Source organism: Octodon degus, unplaced genomic scaffold (genome assembly GCF_000260255.1).
Source record: "Octodon degus isolate 3935 unplaced genomic scaffold, OctDeg1.0 scaffold00297, whole genome shotgun sequence".
NCBI classification, from domain to species: domain Eukaryota; kingdom Metazoa; phylum Chordata; class Mammalia; order Rodentia; family Octodontidae; genus Octodon; species Octodon degus.
The window spans coordinates 203016-215573 of NW_004524873.1; positions in this window are offsets into that span (position 1 = coordinate 203016).

Here is a 12558-nt window from a genome sequence, read left to right on the forward strand (position 1 = left end):
GGGGCTGGCAGCTGGAGCCCCGCCTGCGGCCGCTGCGCGACCGGAAATGCACCCTCGGCGCGCTGACCGGTCGGGGTAAGAGTCTGGCCCAGTCTCGGGGAGTCCAGTGCTGGGGGCGCTGCGAGCAGACCACGTGGAAAAGGCCAACGGAAATCTGAGGTTGAAGAAGAGATCGGAGGGTCCTGTTCCACCTGCATTACTGATGTTCCCGCCGGCAGCTGCTCTAGGGGCTGGGGGCTTTGAGGATTCGTGCGTGAGTGAGCGTGTATTGGCCCCTACGAACACTCAGAAGTAACCCAAAAATGATAGAATTACTGCGTAAATCATAGGACTAGCATAAAGGTTTATGAGGCTCAGAGGACCTGGAGAAAGACAGCTGGGGAGGACAATTCAAGGAGGTAGTGTGAGGTTCGTTCAGACGCACGCTGAGATCCCCATTTGTCTTGCTTCTGCAGCTAAGCTTTACTTTGTGGAGAAAGCTCAGAAGAGTGGGCATCTACAAAATGAGCAGGCATAGAGTGTGTGCTACAAATGATTTATGGCTTGAAAGGTCACACTTTGGCCAAACAGCCTTTTGCAAGAACCAGGAGATTCAGGTTATTTTCCACGCAATTGTGCTTCATTCCCAAGCCTTTTTTTTTTTTTTTTACTTTTATGTATTTGGACAGGATCACACTACTAATGCGACACCAGGGATCAAACCTCGGTCCTTGGGCTTGTCTAAGCAGGCGCTTAGTCCCCTAACTTATCTCACTGGCCCTTCTTCTCAAGCCTTTGGCTGAGCTAGATTCTCAACTATTGAGACTGCAAGCTTGGTGAAGAAGGTCGAGACCTTGCTTCCAACCCTTAAGAAGATGACCTTCTCCCACTTGACCTGGCTTGAGCTTGTTTCTAGGGTGACTCAGAAGGAGGGAACACATTTTTCTCTACCCACCTCCAAATTCCTTAGGTTTGCCCAGTTCTACCTGCTAAGAAGTGGAGACAGATCTTGAAGTTGGAGTTCAAGGAAACTCTACCAAATTGTGGTTCTAAAAACAAGTAGAGGAAAATGAAGAGTTGAAATGGACCAAGAATATATCAGAGATTCACTGAGTTTCTAAAATAATCTCTGATTCCCCTGGTGTGATTCATAGAGTGGACCCTTCATCTTGTAGATCTTCTCTTTTATCTTCCCCACAGGTGTCTGCTGTGGTTGGAGAAACTGGGGTTCAGAGGGTACCAGCAACACCAGAGTTTGTTACTGTTTGCTATACTGGTGATTAAATCCAGGTCTTTCTCACTGAGCTACAGCCAGCTGGTTTTTTAGCTTTTATTTGAGACTAGGCCTCACTGCATTGCCCAACCTGGGCTCAGATTTGTGATACTCCTGCCTCAGCACACACACACACACACACATACACACCCGCCAGAATGCTGAGATTATAAGCACATGCCATTACACCAGGCTTGTTAATATTTTTATTTATTTACTTATTTATTTTTATGCATTTGGTACAGGGTCTGCAGGGATTACGGTGTCTCACACAGATAGGACTCAGAGCGATCCCCCTGTTATCAGCCTCCCAAGTGCTGGGATTACAGGCATGTGCCACCACGCCCAGTCTCCATAACCTTTCAGCACACCCTGAGGGCCAGACCAACACGGCACACCAGGTATCAAATCCCTGCCGATGCACTCTGCCTAAGCAGGGATTTTAGTCAGCTGAGCCATCTCCCTGGCCTCTCTGAGTTATCTGGCCAGCCCCTAATATTTTTCATACTCAAGAGCTGCTTACAATTACTGCACTCTACTATCTGTTCTTCTGCAATAGCATTACAATGAGTGACTCATACCTGTAATCTCAACATTCTAAAGGCTGAGGAAGGAGGATCACAGTGAGTTCAAGGACAGCCTGAGTTACATAGTTAAGTTCAAATCCAGTTTGAACTACATAGTGAAATTGTCTCAAAATACATAAATAAATAACACAGACATAACAGGAAATGAGCATTCTATAAATGCAAGAGAACCAAATTGTGGTTCTAAAAACAAGTAGAGGAAAATGCAGAGTTGAAACGGACCCAGAATATATCAGAGATTCACAAGGGAAAAATGAAAAGAGATCCACAGTTTAAATTCTCTTTAAGGGCCAGGGAGATGGTTCAGTAGAATAAGTGCTTGCCTGGAAAGCACAAGGGCCCAAGTTCAATCCTCGGTTCCACCAAAAAAATAAATAAATAAATAAATTCTCTTTAATCACTAGAATTGGGCAGCAATGAACAAATTAACTAACCTCATTCAACCTGTTTCTTAATCCAAATAGAGAAGATGGAGGGCAGGTATGGTGGGGTTACATAGCATTATTTATGTCGTTGCCTTAACAAAAGGCTAGCCTGAGCAGGAAAAGTGACACATGCCTATAATCCCACCATCCTCTGGGAAGCTGAGACAGGAGGATTAAAAGTTCAAGCCCAAAACACTGGCTTTCCACATGCCAAAGATTAAAATTAGAGCCATACTGTTCACAATGCATTAAGCTAAAATCAAAATGGATCAAAAATCTAAATATGAAAACAGAAACACTAAATCTACTGCAGGATAGACCAGGTGTAACTCTTGAGACATGGGTGTAGGCAAAGGCTTTTAAAAATAAAACCCAGACCTTAAGAGAAATACTACACAGAATCAGCAACTAGGATCTCATCCTACTAAAAAGCTTTTTTTTTGGGGGGGGGCAGAACCAGGGATTGAACTCAGACCCTTGCGCTTGCCAGGGAAGCGCTTATTCTACTGAGCCATCTCCCTGGCCCTTAAAAGGCTTTTACACAGTAAGAGGAATGACCAACAGAGTGAAAAGACAAGCCACCAAGTGGGAAAAAAATTTTGCCAGCAGTCTCTCACACAAAAGAGTACTACCTGGAACATACAAAGAGCTCAGAGGAATCAGATCCTCCCCATATTTAAAGACACAATCCAAAAATGAGCAGTGAAAATAGACATTTCTCAGATGAAGAAGTAGAAACAGCAAGTAAATATATGAAAAAATGTTCAACATCATTGGTCATTTGAAAAATGGAAATTAGAAGCTAGAGAGCTAGCTCACCAGTCTAAGCCCCTGCCTAGCAAGCACGTGGACCCAGATTTTATCCCTGGTACCACTGAAACCGGACATGGTGATGCACACCTATAATTCCCGTGCGGGGGAGGCTGAGACCAGAGGATCACTATAAGGTCGAGCTGCATAGCGAGACTCTGTACCAAATAAATAAATAAATGAGAGAGAGAAAGAGAGAGAGAGAGAGAGAGAGAGAAAGTAAAACAATATTAGTATTCCATCTCAATCTGGAAAGAATAACTATCATCAAGAAACCAACCAATTACAGATTACAGGGCTAGGGAAATGGCTCAGTAGAATAACTGCTTCCCTGGCAAGCGCAAGGGTCTGAGTTCAATCCCCGGTTCTGCCAAAAAGCCAAAAAGAAAAAAAAGAAATCAAACAATTAAAAATGTTAGTGGAACTGCAGGTAAATAGGAACTCTTCTCCATTGTTGGTGGGAATGTAGACTGCCACAACCACTATGAAGTGGGGGATACGGCTCAGTGGTACAGCACCTGCCTGACAAGTGATAGGTCCTGCGTTCAATTACTGGTACCAGAAAGAAAGAAAGAAAGAAAGAAAGAAAGAAAGAAAGAAAGAAAGAAAGAAAGAAAGAAAGAAAGAAAGAAAGAGACATTAGTGTGGAGAATCCTCAAAACACTAGAATTAGAGGTTCCATTCGGCCTCTTCTTGACATCTTCCCAAAAGCATTAAAAGCATATCATAGCAATATATGTATACCCATGTGTACAGTGTCACAGTTATATGACTAAATCTTGAAAACAGTCTGAATGTCAATCAACCAATGATTAGATAAGAGAGATATGATTTTTTTTAAAATGAGATTTTTTTTATGCAATGTAATACACTTTTGCCATAAAGAAAGATAAGCTTGAAACATTTCTAGCTAAATGGATGCACTTTGAGAGCATACTCTTTAGTGAAGTAAATCAGATGCACATGTATAAATATTGTATTGCTTCTCTGGTATGAGAAACTGAAAGTATAAAAAAGGACCAAAATGCATGATAGATATTGTGAAATAGCAAGAAAACGTTCAAATGAGAAAGGGAACTAGGGAGGGGGAAGGAGGAAAGGAAGGAAGGGAAAAGAAAAAAATGAGAAAACAAGGAAAAACTGGAAACAAAGCTTTTTTAAATAAGGAAAGGAGGAGGGGTTGAAAGGAAGGTAGAGAAATGGGGATAAAAAGAATCAAGTTCTATAATGTACAGGTACAAATTTCCTAAGATGAACATGATCATTATATATAACTAAAATGTACAAAAAACTTAATTGATCAAAAAAAGTTCAAGCCAAGCCTAAGCAATTTATTTTATTTTATTTTTTTATTTTTATTTTTATTTTTTTTTCTTTTTGGCAGAACCGGGGATTGAACTCAGATCCTTGCATTTGCCAGTCAAGTGCTTATCCTACTGAGCCATCTCCCCGGCCCCTAAGCCTAAGCAATTTAGCAATATTGTTTCAGAGTTCTAAAGGAATGCATGAATAAATAAATAAGAAGGGCTGGGAATGTAAGTTAGTGAAGACACTTGTACTAAACCCTCAGAATTAAAAAAAAAAAAAAAAAAGCACTCCCTAAATCTTAATATTCTCTTCCTTTCTTCTACTTTTTTTTGTGGGGAGGGGGCCAGGATCTTGCTATAAAATCCACATTGGCCTTAAACTCACTAGGTAGCCTAGGCTGCCCTTTAACTTGCAATCCTTTTGTCTCAGCCACCCAATAGTCCACCACAATCTGGCCTTTTTTCCTACTATCCTTATAAAATAACAGTCTAGAATTGTTGTTCTTCTTCTTGTTGTTTGGATTGGGTTGGGCTGGCTTTGAAATCGGGTCTCACTCTATAATTCACATTGGCCTTTAACTCATTCTGTAGCCCACACTGACCTTGAATTCGAACCAAGGCCCCTGCCTCAGCTTCCCAAGTGCTGGGATTACAGGTGTGTGACCATGCCTGGCCCCAGTCATAGAGTTTTAAAAACTAAACACACTGCACCCCAAACTATTTGTTCAGTTTGGGTTGAGTATTGGTTTTCCTATGTTTCCATCCATAAAAAAGAAGAAGGGGGAAAGAACTAGGGTTCCTCTATTTATTTTCCAATTTCCTGGTTGGTCAGTGGCATCTGACCACAATGATCCAGTGAGTAGTCATCAAAACTAAAGAAAGTGAACTTTTAGGGAAAATATTTTGGTAGAAAGTTTCCACCATTTAAATTTAGCCAAGGCCTGGCTGTTCACAGTCACTATTTCCTGTTGCATTTCACTATTCCTTGTGGTGGGAAATTGTCCCTGAAATAACGTAAGTGCCTCAGAACACATGACTACACTTCTGCTAAAAGTTTCTAAAGCAACATAGTCTTGAGGAGAGAATGAGAAGTTTCTCTGTCAAAGCAGAAGACTACAAAGTCCTTTCAAATTTGTGGAGGGAGCTTGGATTTCTAGCCCTGAGCTCTGCTGAGGACTTGGATGTATGTGTAGGATAAGAGGACTCCCCACTGCCACCAGAACCCTAAAACATGACATGGGACGCTCAGCAGCAAGCTTGTCAGGCTGCACATGTGCACCCAGAGCAGGTCCAGGAAGGTTTCTTGTCCCTCCCTTGGTACAGTGTGTGCTTAGGCCTTCTTTATATTTGTGTTAGCTGCTTATCTTCGCCTGGTTTTTAACACAATCAGAGCTTTATACTTTATGACACCCCAAACCCTGCCTCAGAATAACACTACCACTTCTGAAGTGGGCTGCTGGTGCAAACAAAGAAGGTTTTCAGAGAGCATTCAGAGTGACATGTAGCAGGCCACAAAGGGCTATCTCAGACAACAGGGGCAACTCACAGGGTGCAGTCGCCAACAGAGGCAAAATTGTGTGGACAGTTTTAATTCCTCCAATGATGTCCCAGAACAGAAGCTAGCTCCACTTGAGGCCAGCATCTTCGCAAACAAGAAATTGGAACTTGCCCCAGAACCGGTGAAGGGGTCTGTGGATAAACAATAGCATCATTTTATTTTTCCATTTCAAAAGGCTCATGACATCCCCCATATACACAACCCCATCCCAAGACATGGAGTTCCTTATGCAGTGAGCAATGAATGACAGGCATAAATTTCACATTCACTGGTGCCCCAGGACCCCCGTAAGCTTATTTCCAGAGCTCACCCAGGAGATTCAGTTTCTAGGGGATAGGCTAAAATATTTTTAAATTTCTCCAGGCATGATGGTGCATGTTCGCAACCCCAGCACTTGGGAGGTTAAGGCAAGAGGATTACTTTGAGTTCAAGAGTAGCCTCAGATACATAGTGAGACACTGTCTCAAAAAAAAAAAAAAAAAAGGATATGATTATATCATGAGGCGCTTATTTGAATTTGTAGCTGACTTGCTGTTAGGAGGTGGGGCCTGGTTAGAAGTGATCACTACGCGTGTGACCTGGATGGGTGTGTCTCTCTCTCTTCCCATGTGCTTCCTGGCCCCCAAGACATGAGCAGCTTTCCTCCACCAGGCCTCCCCTGCATGCCCTTCCTACATCACAGCCAGCTGACTGTGAACAGAATCCTCTGAAACCATGGGCCAAGCTGGATATACCTTGAGAGCCTAATGTCAAGTGAAATGACTCAGACACACATGCATAAATATCACATTGTTTCTCTTATAGGAGAAATCCAAAATATAAATGAAGAGCAAAATAAAAGGTAGATACTAGAAAATAGGCAGATGGCAGTTTGGTGTGGCGGCGTGTTACTATAATCCCAGCACTTGGGAACTGAGGCAGAAGGATCACCATGAGGTCAAGGCCAGCCTGGACTAAATAGTGAGACCCTGTCTCAATAAATAAACAAACAAAGAGGGCTTTACAAATGTCATACGAGTGACTAATGCACAAAACTGTTAATAGGAAGACTATTCAAAGGGCCGGCCTAATAGCTCGGCGGACTAAAGAGCCTGCTTAGGCAGAGTGTAGGGCTGGAGTTCCATCCCTGTCATGTAGTGCTGGTCCCAACCCCAGAGTGCGCTGAGACTGTGATTGAGACTGGGGGTGGTGGCATGGGCCTGTAATCCCAGCACTTGGGAGGCTGAAAACAGGAGGATCACTCTGAGTCTGATCTGTGTAGTGAGACTTGTAGACCCTGTAGAGACCCTGTCCTAAATACAGAAAAAAAAAAAAAAAGGACTGGGCTGGAGGTGCTTTCGAGTACTGGAAGCCTGGCACCGAGTCTCATCAGTAGGGAGTCTTCGGTTAGGGTGACTATGCACCCTGTGCTGGGGTTTGGTTCATCCCCGGCAAAGGTCATCATCTATCTGATCCATCAGTGCTGCTCCCAGAATGCTACAGAAATGCAAATGCATATTTGCCAAAAGAGGGATCCAAGAAGCTCCAGGGCAAGGTTGTTTGTAATACCCAAAATGAGTAACAACTCTGACTTATCTGCAGTGTGAGTGAATAAATAAATGTGGCATACTGACACACCGAATTTTTTTGTTTGGTTGGTTTTAGTTTAGTTTGGTTTTGTTTTGTTTGTCTCACAGGTAGTTCAGGCTGGCCTTGGACTCACTCTGTAGCCCAGGCTGGATTTGAACTCCTGGGAATCTTCCTGTCTCAGCTTCCCAAGTACAGGGATTACAGGTGTGAACCATCACAGGCTGCTTCCACACAATAGAACATTAAATAGTAGTGAGAATGAAGAAACACATGGTGAATGAATCCAACAAATACAATGTTGAATGAAAGCAAGCAAATACAAAATAATATCTACCATGTGATTCCATTTCTATAAAATAAAAACGTCAAAATTAATGTGCAGTCCCAGCAGTCAGAATAGTGCTACCTTTATAGGGAGTCCTAGGGGAATGACAATATCCTGCTTCTGCTTCTTCTTCTTTTTTTTTTTTTTTTTTTTTTTTTTTTTTTTTTTGGTGTGTGTGTGTGTGTGTGTGTGTGTGTGTGTTTAGTACAGGTCTACAGGGTCTCATTACACAGATCAGATTTGCAGTGATTCTCCTGTTTTCAATCTCCCAAGTGTTTGGATTACAAATGTGCACCACCACACACAGTCTCATTCACTGGGGCCAGCACAGCAGGCTGGGGATTGAGCCCCCAGCCCCTGCCTCTGCCTAAGCAGATGCTTTAATCTGCTGAGCTATCTGACCGGCCCGATAGGAGGTGGCTCTTAATAAAAATCAAGTAGTACGTTTGTAACTCATGAGTTCATAGGGCTGGGGATGCAGCTTGATAGTACGTGCATGAGACCCTGGGTTCAGTCTCAGTACCACCAAGGGAAAAAAAGCCAGCTGACATCAAAAAGCATCAAGCATCTAGGCAGTTGATGACTCACACTTCCTGAAAGAAGAAGCCAAGGTCTAGAGATAGTGACTCACCTGAAGTCAACCAGCCGCTGCCCCCTTCCACTTGGATACATAGTGATGCGCTTGTGGGTTTGGGTGAAGCCAGGCAGCCAGGGGTGCAGCTGGGGGTTGAGTGGGTGAGTAAGGTGTGCAAGCTCTCAGTGTAAACCCATGCTCCTAGAGAGATAAAGCAAAAAGGAAGTGTCAGCCACTATTAGCTGCTCATTAGACACTGCCGCTTTGCTTTTTTGGAAAGATGGTTGCTTTTGAGACAGGGTCTCACTGTACAGTTCAAGCTGGCCTTGAACTCACCACATAGCCTAGACTGGCCTCAAACTCTCAGCGATGCTTCTGCTTCAGCCTCCCATGTGCTGGGATTACAGGCTACACCACCATGGCCAGCTCTTTGCTCCTTGGTCTTCCTCTATTCTTGCCTTTCAGATTCAGTTATGTGGACTGATTTCTGGAACTGCCAAGTCATTGTGCAGCCCTGAGCAGAGACATTTCTAGTACCCTGTAGAAAGCTGAGTGGATAAGTGGACAAAGCCCAGATCTTTACAGATATCTTTGAGCCTCTGCAACTAACTCCAGGCTTAAGTAAAAAATAGATACACCTATAGTCTCATGCAGTTTAAAGGGATCCCTGTAATTCATAATTCAGTGATCCATGAATGCATTCTCTTGGATTCAGAAGATGAGGAATACAAGCAGGAAGGAAAATGTCCAAGAGGAGGATTCACCTGTGCAATGCAGGGTTCAAGGGAAAGTAGCACCTTTCAGTAACATGCGTCCTCGAAAGGGACAGTGTGGGCTCCAGGGTGATGGAAACTGGTTTGTGGGTAGAAGAGGCCGCTGGGTTCCATTAGGCTCCCCAGTCCTTGTCCAGGCTCTGTCGCTGTGGCAGTACTACCCAGGCCTGCTCTGCTCATCCCCCTGAGCTTTGTAAGGCAGGTAATGAGGGAGGAAGGGAGGACACAGATGGGTTTCAGTATACAGATGTGAGTGTACACAGGGCACAAGGGCTTGGCATTCCTCATGGCCTGTGGGCAGAGGAGCAAAATAGAGCTAGGGGCATGGCAGGAAAATTATACTCTGTTCTCTGATCCAAGTGAGGTGGCTTGCTACAGCTAAGGCTTCCCACATGGGCCTGGCTACCACACAAGAGGTCATTACTTATGCTGGCATTCAGGGTTCTCTGAATGGCAGGGCTGGAGGCTTGCTTTGACCTGGGATATGGCAAGCAGAGCACAGTCACCACCACTTACTCAAGAAATGGGACGCTTGGGGAGCTTTACCCACTGCTTGTGTAAATTTGAGTTTAGGCCAATAAATGGGACCATCTAAAAATTTTTTTCATCTGATAAAATGCTCGGTTCTCCAAATTCAAATCTAATCCCTTATGAGTTTTGAGGGGTTTTTTTAAATGTATTTAGTACAGGGTCTACAGAGTCTCACTACACAGATGAGACTCATAGCAATCCTCCAGTTTTCAGTTTCTCAAGCGTTGGGATTACCAGTGTGGGCCACCACGCCTAGTCTCAACTGCTGTCTCAGTGCGCACGGGGGGCAGGGCTGGCATGGCACACTGCCAAGGGATCCTCATCTCTGTGTCTACCTAAACAGGCACTTTAATCTGCTCAGCTATCTGGCCAGCGCTGAAATTTCTTAAATCATCCTAAGAATCAAGGCTCATCCAGTGTCCAGTCTCCAGGACATGAAGTGTAGGAGTATGTACCGTAACTGTTCCAGGTCAGCATCTTGAGATGTTGTCATCTTCCAGTTTTACTCATTCAACAGCTTTTGAGCATCAGATCAAGGCAGACCTAAATTCTTCCTGGAAAAAGCCACCGCTCCAGTCCCTGAGGGAGTGGAATCTTAGGAGGTTTGGATGATTCTAGTAATTTAACACTGCAGGAAAAGCAAAGATCTAGCTTCACTTTGGCTGTTGGATTCCTCTGCAGCCTTAGAATTAAGGTTCCTGCTGCTTGCTTTGATCCACCCGTCAGCATGACAGCTGCCCAGAACTCTGTGGGGTGTGGGTCTGTGGGTGCCTGGTGCCTGGCCAGCATCTTCTGAGGTCGGGGAATGCAGGAAGACAGCAGAAGCTAAAGTATGTCATTGCTCACCTCGGAAAATAGAACATAGGCTACCGCACCATAATTTGATACATCAGTGTAATTATTAACATCACTGTTTGGATTTGTTATTGTTGGATTGTTTTTTGTTTTTTTCTATTTCATTTTCTGTCTCTGTCTCTGTTTCTCTTGTGCTGGGGATTAAATCCACAGTCTTCATAGTAGACTGAGTCACCAACCTTTATTTTTTATTTTGAGACAGTCTCACCAAGTTTTTGACTTGTCCAGGCTCTGACTGAACTTGTGATCTTCCTGCCTCGGTCTCCCAGAGTACCTCACCCAGCTATATATTTTTTAACATGTACTTCTTTATCTAGATAGCTCCTGTGTCTTTTCTAGAATACAAAAATGAATCAAATTTCCGGGGTGGAGAGATGGCTCAGTGGTCTAAAGCGCCTACTTGGAACAAGCTTGGCTAAAGCACAGGAACCGCGGTTCGATCCCCCAGCACCACATGCCAGCCAGCTGCGCCCCCTGGTGGGCTGAGCTGGCCACACACACACACTAAATAAATGTTAAAAAAAAAAAAAAATTCCCCATAGGGTCAGCATTGAACCTAAACATTGAATTTGACCTGGTTCTCATCCAATTCAGTTTGTGGCCAGAATCGTGGAAAGTAATTCTGTTAACTGAGGTCCCACTATATTGGGTGATATGGCTCCTGATGATATTGTATCACATGGGTGAGCTGCACAGTGTCTTTCCCTTTCAGCTGAGAGCCAGTGGGGCTCGGGCTAGTTGGCCAAGGGAGGGAATCTGGAGAGAACAGCCCTGTCCTACAGCTCCAATTGGTACAGAAATCAACCTTACTTTGTACAGAGGTAAAATGAGAAGCCAAGATCAGGAAACTAAAGTAAGGGGAAAAGTAAATATGATACTGACAAAAGTAAGTATCAGGGCTGGTGAGATGGCTCAGTGGTCTAAAGCACCTCCTTAGAACAAGCTAAGCTAAGCAAAAGCAGAGGCCGCAGTTCAATCCCCAGCACCACATGCCAGCCAGACCCGCCCCCTGGTGGGCTGAACTGGCCACACACACACTAAATAAAAAAATAAAGTTATATATAAAAAAAAAGTATCAAAGATTTACACAAACAAACAAACAAACCAAAGAGGTGGGCAGTGGTGGAGGGCCTTCCTCGCAATCGGGAGGTCCTGAGTCTGATTCCCTACACAACCACCTCCCCCCAAAAAAAGCTGAGACTCACAAACCAATAACAAATAAGCCTTATGCTGGGTGTGATGGTGCATGCCTGTAATCCCAGCACTTGGGAGACTGAGGCAGGGGGATTGTCACAAATTCCAAGGCCAGCTAGGACACTTTTGGAACTGGAACCATTGCACTTATGCAGCTGGGCTGCATGACACAGCCGGGAAAGGCAGAACTCACTGTTCTGGGCAGACTCTCCAAGCTGGCTGGAGGGATTTGGTGGGGGAAATGACTTCTCAAAATTCCTTCCTAACCGCCCATTTAGTTTGTTCCAGTGAAGCCCTAGGTTGTAGAGGCATCGTCTATTTCTGAAGGCAAGATACTTTCTTGATTTAGATAAAATTCCCTCAAGGAAGGATGTGGGTAGAACTAACCTGCCCCTCCCCTTTATGTAAACCTTTCATTTTAGAAAGTGGTTAAACTGGGCTTGGTGGCACAGGCCGATACATAGTCCCAAATTCTGGAGAGCTGAGGGTCACAACTTCAAGACTACATAAAGCAATCTAGTGACTTGATCTGACTTTATTTTATTTTATTTGGTCTTTTTTGGAGACAGGAGTCTCAATATGCAGTTCAGGCTGACCTTGAACTCACAACAATCTTCCTACCTTAGGCTCCCAAGTGCTGGGATTATCGGCATACACCATCACACCCAGCTCAGACTCTGTTTTAAAATAAAATAATTAAAAGCCTGGGGATATAGCTCAGTGTGAAGGCCTAGGGTTAACTAGAGGAGAAAAAAGCTTTTAGATTTCAAGAAGTTGTTTTTGGGTTTTTTTTTTTTT